The sequence below is a fragment of the Poecile atricapillus genome, chromosome 1 (assembly GCF_030490865.1).
Source record: "Poecile atricapillus isolate bPoeAtr1 chromosome 1, bPoeAtr1.hap1, whole genome shotgun sequence".
In the NCBI taxonomy this organism is placed as follows: domain Eukaryota; kingdom Metazoa; phylum Chordata; class Aves; order Passeriformes; family Paridae; genus Poecile; species Poecile atricapillus.
In genome coordinates this window covers 52,342,587-52,363,995 of record NC_081249.1, presented here as the reverse complement: position 1 = coordinate 52,363,995, position 21,409 = coordinate 52,342,587, and the positions used below count along the sequence as shown (strand labels likewise).

The following is a 21,409-nucleotide window of genomic DNA, read 5'->3' as shown; positions in this document are numbered from 1 at the left end:
AGCATTTTGATCCTCATTTCTACTTGCCAAGGTTGTGGGAGATTAATGAGAGGTAACTCATGCTTGCGTCTCAGGAATTTTGAGAGGCATGCTTTAAGAAGGCACTGGGATTTTTGCAGAGTGGTGAAAAAGCTTGTTGTCATCCCCTAAACTTCTCAAACAGGGAAAAAGGTGACACAGCAGTCATACCAAGTTACATAGAGCCCAACAGGATTTTAATGAAAATGTAGAGGGAGGAGCAAAATCCTGGAGTTGACCCCAAGGTCCATGAACATTCTGTTAGTTACTGAATTCTATTCCTGGACCTTCAGAAAAAGGAAACTGAATGACACTGAAGGATCATTGGGGTGTCCTAACCTCAGATAAAATGAGGCCTTATGAAATGAAGGAATATTTAATCAAGGTAGGAATGAAAGGAAACTGTGCCAAGTTATCCAAAATATTAAAAAACAACAACACAAAGCAACAAGCCCCCCATGCTTGTGCTGAATTCAGGAGCTATTCACTGTCTTCTGGATTCAGTGATAAATATTTGAGAATACATAGGAGATGCCTAGTAGATGCCTAGAACAAAGTGGAAGATCCTGGAGCAGAGATATAGCTCAGAAAATCAGGGAGGAGAAGATTCTGTCCTTCCTAAATCTGTCTTCCCCAGTGCAAATATTTCACTTGAAAGAAGGAATTTTTCCTGGCAAGTAGAGAAATAATCTGGTTTTGGCTCTCTTTCTGTTTTGGTGCTGGTTTTGCAGAGCCTTACGTATTTAGAGTGATAAAACTGGAAAAAGTCACGTGGCAAGAGGATTCACATTTTCAAGACAGCAGTTCTGAGGGTGCTGATAAGCCTTAGATATCAGAAACAGAAAAGGACCAAGAAAGGCAAGTTCCATTTGTATTTGTTGTCTACTTGGCTGTAGTAGTTGGATGCTGTGGGAATATTAATGGCAGCACTGAGGAAATGGGAAACTGACATTACACACCTCTGAGCAATGAAAGTCATCTTGGAAAACCATTGGTGCTGCACGGAGTCCAGCATCCCAGACACCCATTGGATGTGAAGTTGAATGTGAAGAGAGAGAAGCTGAGCACAAGAAATTGACTGGCTTGTTTAGCCAAACTGGGTTTGGCCAAAAGCCAAAGACACAGTCAGTTTTTGTGTAAAAAGTGGGGTTTTTTACAGAAGGCTTTATCTGCATACTGTGGAGTAAAGCTCTTCCGTGTATACCATTTCTCTGAAGCACTACAACTCTAACTCATGCTCATGGGATTTGATTGGACCTTTTAGGATGCTAAAACCCCTCTGTACTTGTCTAGGTTTCTTTCTCTACCACACAGAGAAAGTGCTAGTTTTCTTCTTCTCCAAAGATGATGAACGCCTAAGAGGTACGACACAACTTCTTCAGCCCCTTTTGTATATATTTTACCTTTTAAACCCTTACTGGACTTGAGTAAGGAGGAAAAAATGCTGCCTAGTTATGAATGCTCTGTAGTCAAAACTTGCCATCCTTACTTGTGGTCAAAGTTGTGGTAGAATCCCATGAGACAGTCCTGGTAAAAAATAAAGGCTGAGCAGCTTTCTGGCTTTTCTTTCTTTCAGATAATTGCCTCATAGCTAGAGGAACCTTTAGAGCTTAGCAAAAAAATAGTCATTAGACAGGTTACTGAGACATTTTGGATCCTTTCAGGTAGGTCTATCATCTTTAACTTTTTCCTGTCATTCTGGTGTTACCATTAGGAATGCCGAGTGTTCTTGTCAACGACATACGTCCATGCGATTCTTCATCCTAATGAATCTGGGGCTTTCTCTTCTGAACCCAGTGAATTTTCTATTTAAAAACAAAGACAATAACAACAAAAGAAAACATACAAAGCCCCAAAAAATTACACAGGCTGCCAAAACAATTGCTTGTTATATTTTGTAGAATATAGTCTCAAGACAGGCTTAAATGACATTGGTTTCTTGAGACTTGTTAGATAACACTGATGCAATGTATGGCTGTGTTCATACCGTTACTGCCCTGCAATCTTCCAGCCTGTCAGATTTGTAGGGTGTGTTAAAATGGAGGTCTCAGCCCCTGACAGGCAGCACTTCTGGGGGGAGCTGTGGGATCCTGCTGCTGAGCATTTAATGAAACAGCTGCTGTTTCACTGCAATTTAGATTTCAGCCTGTTCAGGGAGACAACTGCTGCCTTTCATTTTTCTTAGTACACCAGGCTGCAGTAGGGAATATTTCTGTTGGAGCCGACATGTGGTGGGGGGCAAGAGAATAGGAAGGACGTGAAGAATAGAGCTTCTGACTTTATTGTTGTGTTGTTCATTCATGACTGTTGGAAACAGCAGCAGAATCAGAAGTGTTGAACCCTATTGATTGGTGTTGTGTTTTGTTTTGTGCAGAGGGCCCAAAGTTATTTTGTAGATCAGTAGAGCTCAGTGAAGAAAAAGAGGGTTGGGAAGACAGACGTAGATTATTGCTTGAGGTGAGTATGGAATGTCTGTTCCCTGGTAACTGTGGCTGAACGCTGAGCATGGGGAGGGAACACGGCTATGAATGTGCATGCAAAATTAATTCAGGACCTCCAGAAGAGCCTGAAACTTTGTAACTGTCAGGGAACAAAAAGTTGTTAGTATACTGGTGTGTGTAACATCATGTTGTGCCAGGTAAACCACTGCATCTCTGTATGTTACAGGAGCGGATACCTATAAGTGTATGTAAGGGAAGTGTTTAAGAGAAACAGTGAATTTAGAGACTTCTCCAAGTAGTGGATTCAAAAACTTCTCCTAAGAATATGCTAGATTTTCATTAATTTCTGGATCGTCTAAGGAAGCATAAGAATTCCATATGGAAACTGCACCCAAACTAATAAACCTTTTCTTGAAAAGAATCTCGTCTTATTTGTTCCTTGAAGAAGCTGCCAAACAACCTTACCTTTTAAATCCCTTCAAGGATCTAACAGGAAAAAATATTGGCAAACCCTGTTAGGCAGTGTTTCCGAGTTGATGCTGATGGTCTCGGGTTCTGGGGAGCCACGGGAAGGCTCCAGTCCTGACTGTCTGGTCAGGCTGGGGCCACTGAGCTCCAGCTCAGCCCTGGAGGCTGTGAGGCCAAACAGGAATGTCAAAGGCCTCCCAGGCCTGGGCCAGGCCGTCCTGGAGCAGTGCCCCCATCCCTCCAGGAGCCTACGGGCTCTGCCGAGCCCAACCTGGACACTGCCCCCTGCCCAGGGGATTTGGCCTGACAGCCGTGCCCAGAGCAGCAGAGCTGTCACACTCCCCGCTGGTTCTGGTTGCTGTCAGGCACGAGTAACACCCATGGGGGCCCTGGGCAGCGCAGGAGCAGCACAGGGGCACCTGCCAGTGCCTGGGGAAGCGCAGAGGTCGGCTTCTGCTCAATGACACAGCATGCATGCTGCAGGGGACAGAGCCAGTGGCAGCGGGCGTGAGCACCTCAGCCCACAGCACTGGCCCCAAGGGCCACTCTGTCCCTGCCTGTGTGCCTGGCTGATGGGCAGGGCTGGAGGTCTTGGAGAGCAGTGGCCATTGCGGGCACGGGGGTCCCAACAGCTGCCCCCTGGCCCAGCTGAGCCCCACTTGGGGAGGAAGGAGGCTTCCAGCGCCACCCTGGCTGAATAGCTCCTGCCTCCCCTGAGCCTCTGCTCTGCGTCCCACGCTGGCCACCCCAACAGGCCGCGGGCCAGGCTGTGGGAGGGCTGCTTTGCACTCACCTGGCTCCCTGCTGTCAGGGCCCTCCTGCTCCCTGTCGCACATGGCGGCTGTCAGCGCTGAGTCCCTGTGCAGGAACGCCGCTGTCTCCGCCAGGTGCTGGTCCTCTCTCTCTCTGTGGGAGAAAGAAGAGTGTCGGGAGTTTGCAGGACAGGCCCAGAGCCATAAGGGTGTTCCTCAACGCGACGACGTTCAGTAATTCAATCCCAGACCAAACTGAATTCCCTCACACAGTGCATAGGATGGGAAAAAATTAATATATAACTGATAGGATTGCAAATGCTCTGAGAACATTAACAGGAGGAGCTCACATTTAAAAATATCTTCTTCAAAGTTAGTGCGAATAGGTAATAATAGGATTAATTATAAATTATTAAAAGAGAAGAAATTAGTTATGTGAGTTAAGTCATTGTTTCTGTGTCAGACTAGTGCAGATTTGATTTACTGGTTTTTGCTGTCTTATTTTCCTTGTTAGACCAGTAGCATTTTTTCAGTGATTGTTGTGTTGCAATATTTATTTCCCAATTTTTTTTCTTTCTTAAGGAGCCAAAAAGTATGTAAGTTATGGACTGAAGACTAATAGTTAAGAAACTTTGAAATTTCTCCTCTTTGGAAAAATAAAAAAGAAAAATGAAGTCCAAGAAAATGAAAAAAAAAAAAAAAATTGCAGTCTTATGAATTGCTTTTCATTTCAATGTGAAAATCTTCAAAATATTATCATAAATTTTTGGTTTGTATTTTTTAAAAAACAAAGTTGTGTATTTGTGTATTTGGTGGAAGTGTATTGTAAGTCCTTGAAAATGTAATCCAAATTAATAAAAACATAAACAATACAAAATCATTAAGTTGGTTACACTGTAAAAATTCTCTCCTGCATAGATCCGGAAGTTGCTATGTTTTGAGAGAACCAAAGATCTTCAGAGCACTGCAAGAAATTAGGCAGACTGCCTCCACTGATTCATGAATTCTTAGTCTCTTTACATCAGGGAGAAGAGTGCTTATATGCCTGTGAAGGGAATAGTCATAAGCAAAAAATAGAATAAAAGAAAATAAAATAAAAGGAAAAGAGTAAGATAAATTAGAAACACAACAATGGAGTAGGCAACTTTAAGGAGAAAATCCCTTTCATAAACAACTAACCATCTCTTATCCATCCAAACAACAGCATAACAGAGGATGAAAGAAGTAAGAATAAGAATTTTTTTTCAGATTATCATGTCACCTCGAAAATTATAAATTATAAGAATTCTTTACATGTAAAAGAAAAAAAATTCTTTTTTTCTTATGCAAAAAAAGAAATTTGCATAAGAGTGCAAATTTCTTATGTGTTTGATGAAATAAGCTGCAAAATACAGTTGGGAATGTCACCAGTGAGCTGGATGGAGGGGATGAGAGTTACCCTCAGCAAGTGATTAAAGACTGTTTGCCATTTTAAAAAGAGCACAAACATAAATTTGACTGAGAGGAGAAGCAATGTTTTTAAACTGCAAGAGGAAAGATTTAGATTCACTATGAGGAAGAAATTTGATAAGGTTGGTGAGACAATGGAAGATGTTCCACAGAGAAGCTCTGTGCTTGGAAGTGTTGAAGATTGGACAGGGCTTTGGGCAACCTGTTTTACTAAAAGATTTCTTTGGCCATAGCAGAACCTTTGGTTTAGGTGGTCTTTAGGGATACTTTCCACTCCAAACCATTGAATGATTCTATTATATTTGTTTTCAAGGGGAGAAAATTGGTGAATATGGAAAAAAAACCCCAAAACAAACCACAAGGAAAATATCTTCCACTATGAAATTTAGTCTTTTGATTATCATATGATTTGTCATGATTTTCCTATGTATTGTATTCCCTGAGTCAGCTCCAAGCAAAACAGTAGCTGAAGGAAATATCTTAGAAGTATCAGATAGTCACTGTGAAATAAATTATGGCATTTTAATTAAAGACAGAGTTCACTATTCTATTATATCCTACCATCTCCCAAATTTACCTATGTTTCTTCCCCAACCTTTCCATAGATCTAAGCAAAGTTGTGTGGAGACCATGCGCTATAACTCAGTGTTAGATTAAGGTTCGGACCCAGTTCCTAACACAAGGAAATAATTCTTAAATATATATACCTACACATTATTCACATTCAGGCACCATATTCTATTTGCAATTCCTAAATGTTCTCAATTGCGTGATAAATAAATATTTGCCAGGAAAATCATATGTATTAATCATAAGGATAGCAAAGACATGGTAATCTTTGAGAGCATGCTTCTCAGATTCCAAACCTTACATGGTAGTCACAACAGATTTATTGAACTTTAGGTCTAATTTTTCATACATTTACTAGTCTTAAGGTTTTTTATTCAAAACAAAGAAAAAAGTGTAAACCTGCAATGGAGCAGATGTTCAATACATTAGTGAGCTATTTCACTATGGATACAAGACTGTTACTCTTACTACAGTACTACTGGGATAGGTGCTTCTGGCCTTGTTAAAGCAAAATCTCCGTTAGAATACTTCAAGACTCTGAAGTGTATACCTGTGATATGCATAGAATTTCCTATGAGCCAGATAGATCAAAAAAGTAGCACAAATGGGAAAATGGAACTGCACAAAAATTGTATAGGACCTGATATTGAACACCTAGATAAAATACAAAAGATATATAAACATCAGCCAGATTACTTTTATGTTCAGAAACAGGAAATTTATCAAGGTTGAAATGGATAAAAATATATGTGGTCAAATTTTCAGAGATGTTAGTAATAGTAAATAAATAGTAAATAAATTTTACGAATATTATGTGCAACTTATAAAATGGGATTTCTTAATTTATCATTATTTTTAATGAATGCAACAGAGACTTCATAACTATTTTCAATATAACTTGTTTACTGTTTTCGTCTAAAGCAATTAAAGAAAATAAAATACTCTAACTTCCCCAAATAAGAAAATTTTATATGTGAAGTTACTGTTAGACCAAAATTTGAAATATTTAACTCTTCTTGTAACAAAAACTTGTTTCATATACAACTTTGTTAAGCATAAACCATTAAAATGAAACCTTCCCATTAGCATGAAAGGCACCACCTGCATTTATTAGGAAGAAACACAGAGGTGAGAGAATAAACTACCAACATTTGTAAGCAGAATTTCAGTCTTTTTCACTGAAGGTTTTAATACTTTATGTGTCGGGGCAGGAAGGTTCACTGAATTACCACTGATACAATTTCTGTAGACTGTTAATTCACATGGGTTTCGTTGCCTTAAAAATACAGGGATAAGGTTTTGAGTTTTTAGATAGTATTTACTTCAGGATTTGGAAACACCTAGATTATGAAGAAATGGCACATCCGGAGACCTGCAGTTAATAAAGAGATGACCAGTTAGGAGGCTGATCACACATTGTGCCTCTGAATAGGCTTCTCAGATGGAGAAGGAAAGGCCTAGGCAAATGGTAACCTGAAAATGGAGGCATCTCCATGGAAGGGAAGGTCATGGAGTTTTCAGGGCATCACAATGCTTGAGACTGGTGACTTTCTATCTGTCTTTCCTAGACCTTGTAGAAGGGTGGAAGACCATGTAAGTGTGCCTTTGAGGTGAGAAGGGATGTGATTGGAAGCACCTCCACAAAACATATAGAAGGCTGACCTCTCATCTGAGTGCAGATCTAGAAAGCCTTCTCGAATTCAGCAAAAACAGAATAACAGATCTCAATTTTCTGTTCCAGAAAAACAGATCTTTATACAATGATCCAATGACTTTCTAGTCCAGGATATCCAAGAAGACTGTAACAAATCCCATTGAGTTTTCAACCAGAATCTATCTATGTATGTTATCTTATTTGAAACAGTTTGCTCATATCTTGTTCAGTAATATAATCTTTGTTCTGTAATCTTACACCTGCTGATAGCACACTTGCTTGTCACACCTTGACAAGGTAGACACAGACAAAGTGCATTATTTGGAAGGTAGCTGTTTTATTTTAAAATTGCACATTTCTATTTGACATTGTATCATATGAGGGCCAAATTAATGCCTTGCCTGTGAAGTTTGTAATAGGTCTTTTCTTCTTGCAAGAAAATAAATCTGGAATAAAACAATTGCCTTCATTGGAGACAGCGAGTTTTAAAATAGAATTTCGGTGTCAGCTTTGGAGTATTTAGGTTGGAGTAAATCCATCGAATGCATTACTAGCAGTTGAAAGGTCATGATTTATTTTTTTCTGTCCTGCAATAGTGTCTAATCAGAATTTATTATTATTTATATTACAGTAGGATTTTTCCTTCAAAATATATGATTTTATTTTCTCCTTTTCACTCATAATTTCAGAGTTTAAGTGGTGAAAAAATATCTTATCCAAGCAGTAAGAGATTGGGGTGAGAATTTCTCTTTAATTTTAGTGGAGAAAAACAAAGTATTTGCAGTTAATATAGTACAAACCACACTGTTTCCTGATGAGTTTGCTGCTTTTCTATAAATATATTTCCCTATAAATGTTACTGCATGTAAACAACTTAAAACAAGACTTATCTATTAATCAAGCTGAAATTCTACTACATAGGAAGATATCTGATTCATAAAGCAAAAGATATAACTGTCCTCCCTTACTACGTATTACAACATTTCCACTTACTAATGAAATATCACAGATGCAATATCTCATACTGAATAGCTACAAACTTATTTAAATTCCAGATTTTAATTTGTCAGCAATATTCCAGGTTGAATTTAGACTAATTTACAAGTGCACTATGAAACTTAAATTAGATCAAACCAACCTACACTATTTTTTTTCCCTTGGAAACCTGCTGGTAGGAAATTATGTTCTTTGTATCTGACCCTGAGCATGGCGTGTTAAATATTCCAACATACACCATGAAATTCATTAATATGGAGAGCATGTTAGGATTAATCTTCTTCTTATATTTCCTACCAGTCCCATTGGTATAATGCTATAATTTATATATCTTTGTTCATTCAAGGGAATAAAAAATATTGTAAGCATTATGTACATTTTGTAACAGAAAGTTGAACATACAGACAAGTTGCACAGAAAGCTTGAATTTCAAGTAAATACTGACAGCTAGGGAATGTCTTATATTTAATTTTTCATTCATCTAATTGAAATGACATCTCAAACTTTCTACATATAGCTGATATTGCTGTAATAAAAAAAAAGTTTTCTTGAAAATATGATTTTGCAGTCAAGGAAGGCATTCCTTGATTTTAGTCCTGTCACATCATTTAAAAATAAAGATAACCTATTTCCATTTTCCCCTAAGCTTGCATGAGGTTTAAATGAAGCTGTCATGACAGAAATGTAAAATGTGAAGAATAGTCTAAAAGATTACACAAAACTTTCGCTTATGCTGTGGCTCTGCCATCAAAGGCTATTTGTTCCAATTTTCATACTAGCAGATGATGCAGTGCATGTCACCATGAGTGGGAAAAAACCCAAAATAGATATGAGAGCATTTGGGACAGGGAGAAGAATAATATAGTGGGACTGTTCTAAAATAAGCCCCAAAACAAGAAACCAATAAATAAACCACTTAAATACAATAACCTCCCCCAAAAAAGACCCTGTTAGCAGTCCCCAAATTTAAACAAGTAAAAACACAATAGAAGGAGTATTTCTGTCATCACTAGGTAACTGTCATCAGCACTTTAAATTTATTTCTCTCAAAACACACAATTGTCTTTCTGACCTGTCCTTGAATTTGGGGAGTTGTGATGAAGGATGAATAATACAGCTGTGCCCATCTGGGTAATTTAGTTTCTAAGATGGACTGTCTCGCCAAGTGGCACAATTCCTGGTTGCACCAAAATGAAAACACTCTCTTTTGTTCAATGAACTAGATGCTGCTGCTCCACAGGTCATGGGGTCACTCTAAATTTGTGAAATAGCTTCAAGCAGCCTATAACAAATATAATTCATTGTATGCCTGTTAAAGACAAATATCCAATCATTCTCATGTCTAAGCTATCCTCATCCTTATGGATACAGCAGCAACAGGTAGAGTTTTTCAGGACAATATTTAGGATCATGTGGTATCAGAGCTTCTAAGTGAGAACAGTTATTTCCTGCAGTCTTAAGGAGCATTGCACATGGTGCCATCTAGGAGTTGCTGAAGCAACTTGGCCATTGGCAAGGGAGTGGTAGACCTGGTACCTCAGATAAAGGAGATTTTTGTCTTCCTGGAGCAGTAGATGTCCTGTCAAATGAACCCCTGAAGGGCAACATAAATAATATGTACAAATCTATATAAAACCAGATTTTATTTGTTCTTCTAATATACACACATAACTAGTAGTTGATGGCATAACAATTGCTACTATAAAAGTGAAATCATGAAGTGTTCCCTTAGGCCAAGTTTAGGAGTTATTGTGTGTTAAGGCAGTCCTTTAAACTGTGCCTATCTTGCCTGTGAATTGAACAGTTTTAAGTTACAGGAATACTTAACCTGAAATGTTACATTATTAATTTCAGGTACTTTATCATAACTGATGTTTCCAAGGAGACAGGTTTTGGATATATGTTACAAATGATACTGCTACTATTCTATGAACTCTGTGAATATTATCAGTATTAATTCCATGGATTTTATTTTTGCATTCCTTGATAAATGTGTTATGATGCTGACACTATTCAATTTGCAAGTCAGTATTAGCAACCTTCTTCCAAACTATGTTGCAATGACTCCTTCCAAGCAAGCACTTGAAATATCATCTCTTTTTCTTGTTAAAACAGCATAAGCAAAGCTTTTGTTGGAATAAACATTGAGCTTCATAGAATAAGAATGACCTCTCTACAGGGTGCATGTCTAAACCTACTTCTACTACAGTGTTAAGTTGGAACTTTATTGAGGCCACAAACTTAATGAAATAGAGGAATACAAAATTCATCTCTGCTAAAATGGAATTCAGCCATCATATTTCAAGGGATGAAAATGGAACTATGTAGCACATAAGTCAGTGACAACTACTTTTGAAATATTAAAAGAAAGGGGATACTACATTGTTTTCCTTTCTTTTATGTCCTTTCTTTTATGTATTTTCATTTGGGCTGGCTATATAAAGAAAATTTTTACTAAACTGGAAAGTCAAAGCTATGAAGGATTCTAATTGATTTTTATAATTCAATATCAGAGCTAAACAGACTGCTCAGTAAAATTAGGGGTCTACATTCTCTTTGCAGAGATATCTCTCTCTTTGCATTCTTACATTTACTGAGTTCTCTATTTTGCTGTACTTTTCTACTAACTAATCAAATAATTGAAAGTGATCAAGAACAGAAATATTTAAAATTAGGGGATTTTTTCTAACTTGTTTTGATATCACCTAACAGGTTGCTGACATTATTGTAATGGAAATACTTTTAGAACTGTAATATAATTGACACTTTAAGCAAAGGGCTCAGATGATAATAATATCAACTCTTTTCTTAAATTTATAAAAAATAAAAATAGTAAAATAAAACCTAAAATAACAATGTGATTGTCTCAGATATAATAATAGCGTTTAATATGTACCTTGCAAAGGTATGTCATGTCTATCTCCTGTGTTGTATGATTCTTGTCTAGTCAAAAAATTTCCTGAAATGATCATGGGAATACTGAATAACACTGTTATCCATCAGTACTTTCATTTTATAAGCATTAGTAACCAGTAAAATCAGCTTAGAAATATGATTTATTCAGCAGGGACACTACTAAGGAGAGTAAAAACATTACTGTGAGTGAGAGGTTTTATAAAATGCCTTTTCATTGAATACCAATCTCATTATGACTTTTGAAATTCAGACAAAAATGACATATTCTCCAGCAGAAAGATAAAAATTTCCTTTAGGATGCATCTCAAACTGAGAAAAAGAAAATATGAAAGAAAATATGAAATAAAATATAAAAGAAATATGCATGGCTAGATTTCCCTTGTGCTATTAAAAAAAACCCAAAACCCAGAAAAACCCCTGCTGATATTTTATTTTGTTTTAAAATGGAATTGGAAGGAAAAAAAAAAGGAAAATTCCCAGCACAAGAAGGGCAGTACACTGGATAGATTTAAGGGAAATTAACTTGCACCAAATCTAAAAATAATCATAATTAGTGTGTTTAATACAAACAATGAGAACCACATTCTTTAAATAAGATGATATGTAGTTAGGTATATTTACACTTTGATATCTAAACCAGGATTTACTGTTATTATTATCTCCCTCTAAGAAAAACTTGCAAGAAATACTGAAAGCAAGGAGCTCTAAGAAACTGTTGCTGAAATTACAACTGAAACACATCTGCAGGAAAAATAAATACCCCTTCTTTACATCAGACAGAGTACCCAAACACTTTTCTTATTTTCCACAGGGAGACAGGGAGATTTTTCTCATTAAAAGTCTTAAGTTTTGGGAGGTTTTACATGCCTGCACCAAGAAAAGTAGATGTTAAACAGAAAAGTGACCAAACAGAGCAGTGTCCTTTAATCCACAGTCTCTCTGTTTCTTACATTACTTTTAATAAAACTCCTTAGTATCTATAGTATTTCTGGTATCAGCTTCTACTGCATAGCATAGTACAAAGTGTGTTCTGCTGCTTTTGTTAAACAGATTAAACAGAGGTTACTAAAAATAAAACTTTTGTGAAAGTTAATATCTATTTCAGACATTGTACTGAATAATTACAGCCTGAATTAGTCTTGATTATCCTTCAGTGTATAAATTAAAAAATGGGCTTGTCAGAAGACCACTTGTAAAATTTAAGGTACCACTTCCAGTTCCTTTATTGAGCTCTGTATCACCTAGTGAGAAGTGACTGTGTGTGCATGTATAAACAGTATTTATATCACTGATAAAATGTATACGTATTGATTTAACTGATAAAATACGGACAGACACATTTGCCTTCTACCAAAAATACTTTTATAGATACAGTCTGGGAGCCTATGTAGAAGAATATTATTCATTCAGTACCCACAAATGCTAGATATATTTCCAGTTTGAGCATGGGATTAACTACTGCAGCATTTATGCTTAATGGCAGTCATTAAATTTAAGTCTTCTAAATGCAGAAAATCACAGAACCAGTATCAGCTATAACCAAACAAGAAATCTTTTTCATGCAGACTGTCTTCACAGATGGAGAGTTTGCTTCTTCTTTAATGTTTTTAGTACTGTCAGATAAGAAGTGCATAATAATTAGAAGCCAACTCAGCTAAATTCTAGAGCTTCAATACTAGGAGTTTTAAGTGCTTTTCAGCTTCAAATCACAAACACATAATTTTCCTTCCCAAGTGTGGGAGTCTACATTGGAGAAAGACAGCTTTTACTGTAACCAGTTGATGTCTTGGGAAGAATTCACAAAGTTCGCCACTCTTCAGAAGGCTTCCTTCCTTCTTTTCCCTACTAAGTAACTGGCAGTTCTTAGTAGTTAATACAGGTCAACTATATGAATACTTAGCATGTAAGCTTCCTTTAATCATACAGAATATACAGAAAATAAGCAGTGTGAAATGAGATCTGAGATGATCATGAGTTAATCACTCTTATTGATTTCTTCATTGCCATGAAATTAAAGAGATATTTTTAAAGTATAAAAATTATCTTCACTTAAATTTTTGATTTATTTTCCTTCAACTGGAATTCATTAGACCAAAATGATACTGCAAGTCCATTTAAAATGTATTTGGTTTTAGGAGATGAATTCCTTAAACGTGAGAAAATAGACAAATTATGTACTTTCTTCTAAATATCTTTTTCAGAACACATTTCTGCTATTTAGATTTCTTTTTTTTTAAAAAGCTCAAGGGCTGTTGATTGAAAACCTATATTTTCCATCAGTAATTTCCAAATTAATTTTTTTTTCTTTTTGTGAATTGTGAAAAGTAATGCAATACATGTTTAATTTTTTGTCTTTTTCTACACTTTCCTTCATGTGCCATATTGAGCAGTCATTGTTTCTATGATTCCTCACCATTACTTTTTGTCATGGAAATGGTACAAGACATATTCTAATCAGGTCTCAAAACAAGTAGAGAATGTGAACATAAAATATGCGAAGGAACAACATGTGAAGCATCTTAATTTCATTTATTCCAGGATAATTACATTGACTTTTCAATCAAAACTCTGCAATAACAAAATATTTTTTTAAATTTCAAAGTTTTCCAATTGAAATAATTAAAAAAACCCTCAGTGACTGTGACAGACATCTCCTGGATTAATCTTACACTTCCTTAACAGCAAGCAAGCTGATTATTTTGTCCTCTTGACTGAGTACTGTCTTGTGGCTATGTCCATTTAAAGCACGCATTTTGAGCCACACTAATGTGCAATTGCATGAATGTAAATACATGGAAATACTACCTCAGGAGCAATTTCAGCTATTAGTCCAAGTGAGAGTTAAACACAGGGTATTTGGATGTGCAGTACTGCAAGCCTAATTAAACAGACAATTGCCAATGAAGCTTTAAAACTAGTCCTATTGCACATACGAAATAATTGCATACACAATTCGGCTTTGTCTTGCATGGTGCTTCACAGATTTATTTTTAAATAACAGCACACTTCTTATGGCACTGCTTTTCTCTGATAAAAATGCTAAACATTCAAGTTTCATTTGTTTTTCTGTATTTGGATTTATGATTTCTTTCTTTTCAGTTCTTATATGGCAGTAATTTTCTTCACGGTTAAGGAAAAAAACAGTAACAGGGAAAATTTTACTAAATATCTTTTATGTGTATGTTTTCATCAGTAATATTATTACAATCTTCCAAAATCCATATATTTAGATAGACTTTAACAATTGGTCCATAGATTAAAAAAATAAAAAAAAGAAAACAACAGCAACAAACCACAACAAAATAACTAAAAAATTAATCCTTTTTTTTTTTTTCTGAGTAGATATTTTTATTCCATCAGAACACATATAAAAAGTTATGGGAGTAAGTGAAAAAAGAAAACATTTTAGATCATTAGGAAAAAAACATGGTCTCGTCATTGGAACAGTGTGGGCTCTTCTTGGCAGCAAAGGTTTTAGTTCAATAGCACTGAATAACCTAAAGAAAGTGGATTCAAAAAATGTCTTTTTTTGTGCTGGTACTGAGACAAACAAGCTTACCAAGAGGAATGCACCAAACCTATTTTGCCAAGGTAAATGCCTAATCACCACGTAATATTCACAGAGCTAGTAGACTAGACTAGACAACTGTCCAGAATTATCTTCAGTGGAAATTCACTGTTGCCCTAGCTTACCTTTTATCAATACCAATAACTATCATTGCTTCAAAATGTACTATTTTAATCTTTTAATTTAATTTGAACACAGATCCTCAGATCCTGTAGGCAATGCAAGGGAAAACAGCAACTGAGAATTCTTCACCCCTCTTTCTCTCCTCCATGGCACTTATGGCACTGATGCCATTGTCATATCACGCAGATGGGGCTGCATGTCTGTTTAGCCTCTCCAGTTAGATCAGGACTGTGTCTATTCCAGGTTCTGTACTCTGAAAAACAAAGATGTTTTTTGGTTCTGCCTCTAGAGTTCTTGTTTAAACATGAACAAATTAATCAACTACCTGTTTAGATAGGAAATGTTCCATTCAAAATTGCCACTGACAAATGTGTTTCAAGAAGCATGGTCGTAGTTTGGGTTGTTTTTCATTTCTTGCTACTTGCAGAAAAGGAAGACAGGGTGAATTAATTTGGGACAGAATAGATGGGAGAGATGAGATGGAGCTAATTTAGAAGCTCAGTAAAATTGTTTCTCCCTTTTCCTTATGCCACTTATGACAGGAAAGCAAATGCATACTCATAATAATTCTGCTGGCATCAATGGAGTTATTCTGTGGAATAATTTGACCTTCAAATTCTAGTTTTCCATTTCCTTACACCCTTTTGAAGTCACAGATATATGCTCTGAATAAACACAGTAATTGTGTTATTTGATGGTTCATATCTACTTCTCACATAGGTTGAATTAATTTATTAAGTGGGGAAGCTTAATGTGGGGTGACTGCACAATCTCAAATCACCACTTCCCCCACCCTCCTCAAAGTTACATCAAAATTAATACTGTTTAAAATATTGTAACTGAAATTCTTTGGCAAGGCCTCATTTGAGATTTAGAAAGTGCACTGTAAAGGTTTCCATGTGATTGATGTAACTTTTATTAAAAATGCAAGTTTTAAATATAGATTTTTTTATTTGTCTAAGTATAAATGTAAGATTTTATTTCATTTTTCTTAAACACAAATTAAGTTGTAAAAGCTTCTGGAGGTTACGTAGGACACTTCTGTCTTTTGAAACACGGCTAGACATCTGATCTTTACTTGAATCCTGTGACACCACCGCTAACATCCCCAGAGGAAGCCATCCTGCCTTTCACCTGAGCAGCCAGTGGCCTCCCAGTTCACCTGCCACACACTACACAACCTTCAGCAGCTGCAGCAGCAAGGCCAGGGTCTCTCCAGGGTCCTTGTTGCCCCCTCAACATCCATGCCAGTGTGTCTTGTTAGCTCCAGAGCATCCTGAAAGGTACTGGATGTTAATGTTTAGGCAATCTGAAGAAATTTAAGTTACTAAAGAAAGGTTTGTATACAGGAGAAACCTCTGGCTCAGGGTGGGAAACACTAATAATTTCTTAAGTAGTCAACACTATTTGGTGACACCTTCCTGTTTAGCCCACAACTTTCCTTATTATGTAAAAAAACTCTGCTTATATTTATTTAGACCACATTCAAAATACAGTGTTCTAAACTTGAAAGATTTGCAAATATTTGGCATTTTTCTTTCTCTGTAGCCCATCAAAGTGTTTCTCCATTCAATCTTTTGAAGGTGATTCCATTTGATGTCATTAAAGAACCCCTGGCGTGTATTGATATGGTGAACACCATTTATTTGCCTATTGTACTTATTTAGTGCTATATAAAATATTCTGAGGTATCCATTTGGCCATCAACTTCTTCTCTCTAACTTCTAAGACTTAGGTCTCAATCTTCCATATATTTGGGACTGTATTGACTACATTTTTGCTGACTTCCTTGTATATTAGAACATCCAGAAAAATGCGCATTTGAAATCTACTCGTCTTCTGGAATTTTTTTTCGTATTGGCTGAGATTACATCATTATCTCCTAACTTGGTGATGTTTTATACGTAATGACAACGCTATTAGTCAAGAAGTCAGATGTGCAGATTCCTAACAAAAGTTGATAGCAAGAAAAAAATGCCATAATGCATCAAATCATTATTTGATTTTTGCGTTTCACATACACACTTTTCTTAAGTTTCCTATGTGGTAATGTTTACCTTACATGATAAATAAGTGCTGCATTTCTTGCTTGTGTACAAATTGTTCTGATATCCAGAGACATAAGGATCTCTATGACATTCCCAAATGATGAAAATCTCATTAGGATATGTATGGCAGGCTGGCATTTCAGGGACTGGATAGTTATATTAAAGTTTATCATTGCGATCCACTTAATTTTAACATTAATTTTTTGGTAGAAACAAATAAATATCTGGAGTGCAAGGTATGAAAACAAAACAAAACAAGAGCTTAACATTCTGTTTAAGAGCTTTACATTATTGGGATTTGCCATTTATAAGTAAAAAGTTCTCAATGTAAAACACTTTATAAATACCCCAGTTTTCAGAAAATTTTACTTTTTAATTTTTCTTAGTCCTCCTAAATAGTATGTTGAGGAATTAAAATTAGCACAGCAGAAAAATTAGTACTTGTCAAAAATCCTGAGTAACAGTCATGTTTTATTTATTCAGAAGGAGCAAGAATAGATGCATTGTGTAATCAGTAGTAATAGATATTTACATTTCTTGCTTAAATGAAAGTTATATTATCAGGTATTCTTACTTCTGCAAAAAGAGATTCTATGTCTGCTGCAAACATTAGACTTGAATACGTTGAAATTCAACTATTGGATTTCAACTATCAACTGACAAATGATTTCTTGTCAGTTAGTGACTCTGCTTTTCAGTACACTGGCATTCAAAACTATGTTACAGGTGGAATATAAAGATGTTCTAAACCTATAAATTTATGCTATGTATGTAATTTGAAATTCCTGTCCTTTGTAAAATGAAGAAAAATGCAGCTGAATAAATACCTATCACTTGAACAGAGGAATTTTGTTATGCAGGTATATTTATATGCAATGAATTCACTGCATTCACACAGTTACACAATATTATACCTTTGTGCTACTATACAGCAGTTATGAGCAGGAAGAAATGATTTTTGTAAATATTAATTTTATAAAAAACTGTCAAAACTGCATCTTTTATACCGTGAAATTATATTCATAAACTGTCATTCTTCTATATTTAGTTTCTTCCTATTTCAATATCAAAATATAAAATAAAAGGTCTTAATTATTCTGTTTAATTTCTGTAATAATAGGATTTTGCAATTTACGTGGCACACCCGTTGTATTACAGATCATCATGATTATTACGAAAAACAAATCACAAACTCTTCATAAAAATGATTGTTAAACATTTAGGCTTGCATCAAATGTGTTCAGATGTTCATAAGTTGTCCAGATGTCTGTCTGTATTTCAGTTGTAATTGCAGCCACATGAGCTGCTCTTGTGAGTGGACCAGGATCTGTGTCCAGTGCAGACAGCAAATGAAGTCAAGACAGATCCTGATGGCCTAGAAGGTTTTATCTGCTAAGTTGTGTTACTATTTCCTTTAAGATAATTGCCCAGAGACAAACTGACCCTTCTATGCTTTGTGTTATAGCAAAATTTTGTAATAGAAAAAAAAATAAATTTCTTTTTACTGCACATGCATTGAAATTTAATTCATTTTCCTTCTTAAGAAGATATTAAATACTGGATTGATGGAGTTGACTATAGTAACAGTTTGAATAGGAAGGCAAATTAATATTAATCAACACTGCTTCACCTGCAGCTGCATAGATTCAGCATTTGTACATATGTGTCTCTTCCATTGTAGTACCAATTTAAACAGCACTCCCTTGTGTGGGGTGATTAACAGGCAAAATCCTGTGCTTATACCACACATTTTTATGGGATTGAGCAGATGACAATTGACACAATGAAGACAGTACTACAAAACAAATTTTAGCTGCTAAAATGAGTGATAACTGACAAGGACTACCAGTGAAAGATCCAATAGGTCAAAGAAAAAATCGGAAGCCAAAAAAGAGAGAACAGGTAAAGGAAACAGTTGATAAAAGACATATTCTGGCCTTTTGGGGAGTGTAAAGAAGAATAGAGGAAGATAAAAATATTTGTTGCTTCTGCTTCTGATAACAGCAGAAAGAGGAAAGTGAGTCTGTCAGTACAGCATTTTTAGCAAAAAAAGAAATAAATACAACCATGCTGGCAGCAGTCAGGCTAAGTTTGATATGTTAAGACATTTTAGAGGAGACTGCCACTGAGATTTTCAACCTGCTCTCCTGCCTTACAGGGCTGAGATAACATTTTTTTAACATATTCAAGTTTTGGCAGGCTTTTACAAACCAAAAGGAGCTTGTGGAACTTTAGAATATTACCTGTCTCTGCTTGAATGCTCTTCTTCCCACAGGTTTTGTAACTTTATGTTGATTTCATGTCTGCAATTCAAGATTAATTCACATAGCAAATCAAGGGAACAATTTGGGTAGTGTCATGCAGTCATATGTCATGTAGCACCATTTAAATTACTAAACTGCATGCAACACACGCATGGGGCTGGTATATATGACACAAGGCCTTCAGGAGAATTGGGAATTCTGCAGCTGGCAGGTATTAGCCACATGTTTGTATGTAATATCTAAGATGCCACCATTTTCAGGCACTAGAATTACATACCTTCCTTCACTTTTAGTAGGAAATCATGTAAGCAACAGATGTAAGCCTCAAATACTCCCTAGAATCTCCCTCAAGATGAGATTTTCTATCCATGCAATCAGTGACTCTTTTAGGATAGCTCTCTGTGTATGGCATGTACAAGCAGGACCAGTATGCATGGTAAATACACACATGCGCTAGACAGCATGCTGCAGAATTGTACTAAGACCATAAGTTATCTATGGGCGGGGTGTTTGTTTTTTGTCTTCAAGGACCTCATAGGGAAAAAAAAATCTCACTTTAGAATGCTGTTTGGATTTCAGCTCTAAAGCCTCTAAGGCAACCTGTCAGACAGGCATAATGTACCATTGATGGCATGACTTATCTCATTGCACTGTAATTTAGAGGTGATATCACAGAAGATATTAAGGTGACACAGATCCAAGCCACTGGAAGAAGAGAAAAATAAAGGGATCTAATAAATTATGTAAAAACAGCATTTCGCCTGGATTTGCTGTTCCTGTTTTCCAAGTTACATATTTCTCAACATATTGTACATGCTTCAAGATTTCAGCAAGACTATGCATGCATTATCATGTAGTCCCTTAGAGAACTACCCAAGGAGGTACATAATTTGTTACTGAAAAAGTATTTTCCATGTTCAGAACTATACTGAGAATGTTATATGGGTTTTTTTTTGATCCAAGCATTTTGTGTCATCTCGATAATGCTGTCATTGAATCTTGATAATCAGATGAAGTCTATTCTGCCCCAGTTACTAATGCTGTCAATTTGATATCTCCTTTTTAAAACATTAGTTTTCCCAAAAGAGAGAAAACTAAATTTGTCTGAAAAAAATTAAAGTAACAAAAAGAACACAAATAAAATAATAGAAGCTTGCCAAGGTGTTTTCTAGCTATCCTAGATGGGTTAAGGATATTAATAGCCTTCTGGAGGTACAATATTTGCTCTAACTTAAACCAGGAAAAGGATAAAAATTAATACCTGGTCCTCATTTAGTAAACCATGAGAAAAACCTCTTTAACAGCAGACTTTCTATTTGAAGGAGTAAAGGAAATAATTCATTACTAGACTATTAAACTGTTCCTTGTCATAAGCTTTTGCTTAGCAATGACTCCAATTTACAAAGAAGCTTGGACATAAACCTGGATATTTCACTTTGAAATCCTGTAAAATACAAGGAAAGATTTTGATGTTATTATTGGGATACACAATGTCTATCTTGATGAGTTTGAAACTAAAATAAAACACAAAGAATATCTTAAAAACCTACCCTCATTAATTAACATCAGGGAAACTGTCTGGGTTGCATGTATGCTAGCAAACTTAGCTAGCACCAAGACAAACTGGAGTAGAACAGTCTATACTGATGGTCCTAAGCTCTGAATTTACAAAACAACAAATGATGAAGTTTCTCCATGGCCCATGCGTAGTTCTGTATTTTTCCCCTGAACAAAATGCATACTAAAGGCTCTTTTATGAACAAGCTGGATAGATGGTCAAATTTCAGCCTGAGAAGATTCCCTGCCACTGTTTAATTCATGAGTACAGAAATATCTTAGTTACTAAAATACTAATTTTCAGTCCTTTTCATTTCAATACCAGATAATTGTGAGCACTCTCAGTTCCTGTAACAGTGAAGCCCATCCTGAAATTAGATCCTTAGCCCATTGTTCCAGTTTGTCAAGACCTCTGAGAGACTTCTCCCTCTTCAGCAGATCAACACTCCCACCTAAACTTACATCCCTCTATCTAAATCATTGATAGAGACTTTAGCATTGTCCCTAATACTGAGCCCTGGGGAACACCACCAGCCAGCAACCACTCTCTGGGCCCAGACATCCAGCCAGAATTGTGCCAAGGAA

General features: G+C 36.0%; 1 pseudogene; it reads left to right on the top strand.

Annotated features, from left to right (window-relative positions):
• Nucleotides 1-3,761: 3,761 nt before the first annotated feature.
• LOC131576404 (uncharacterized) overlaps nucleotides 3,762-21,409 on the top strand; it is a 31,586-nt pseudogene continuing 13,938 nt past the window's right edge.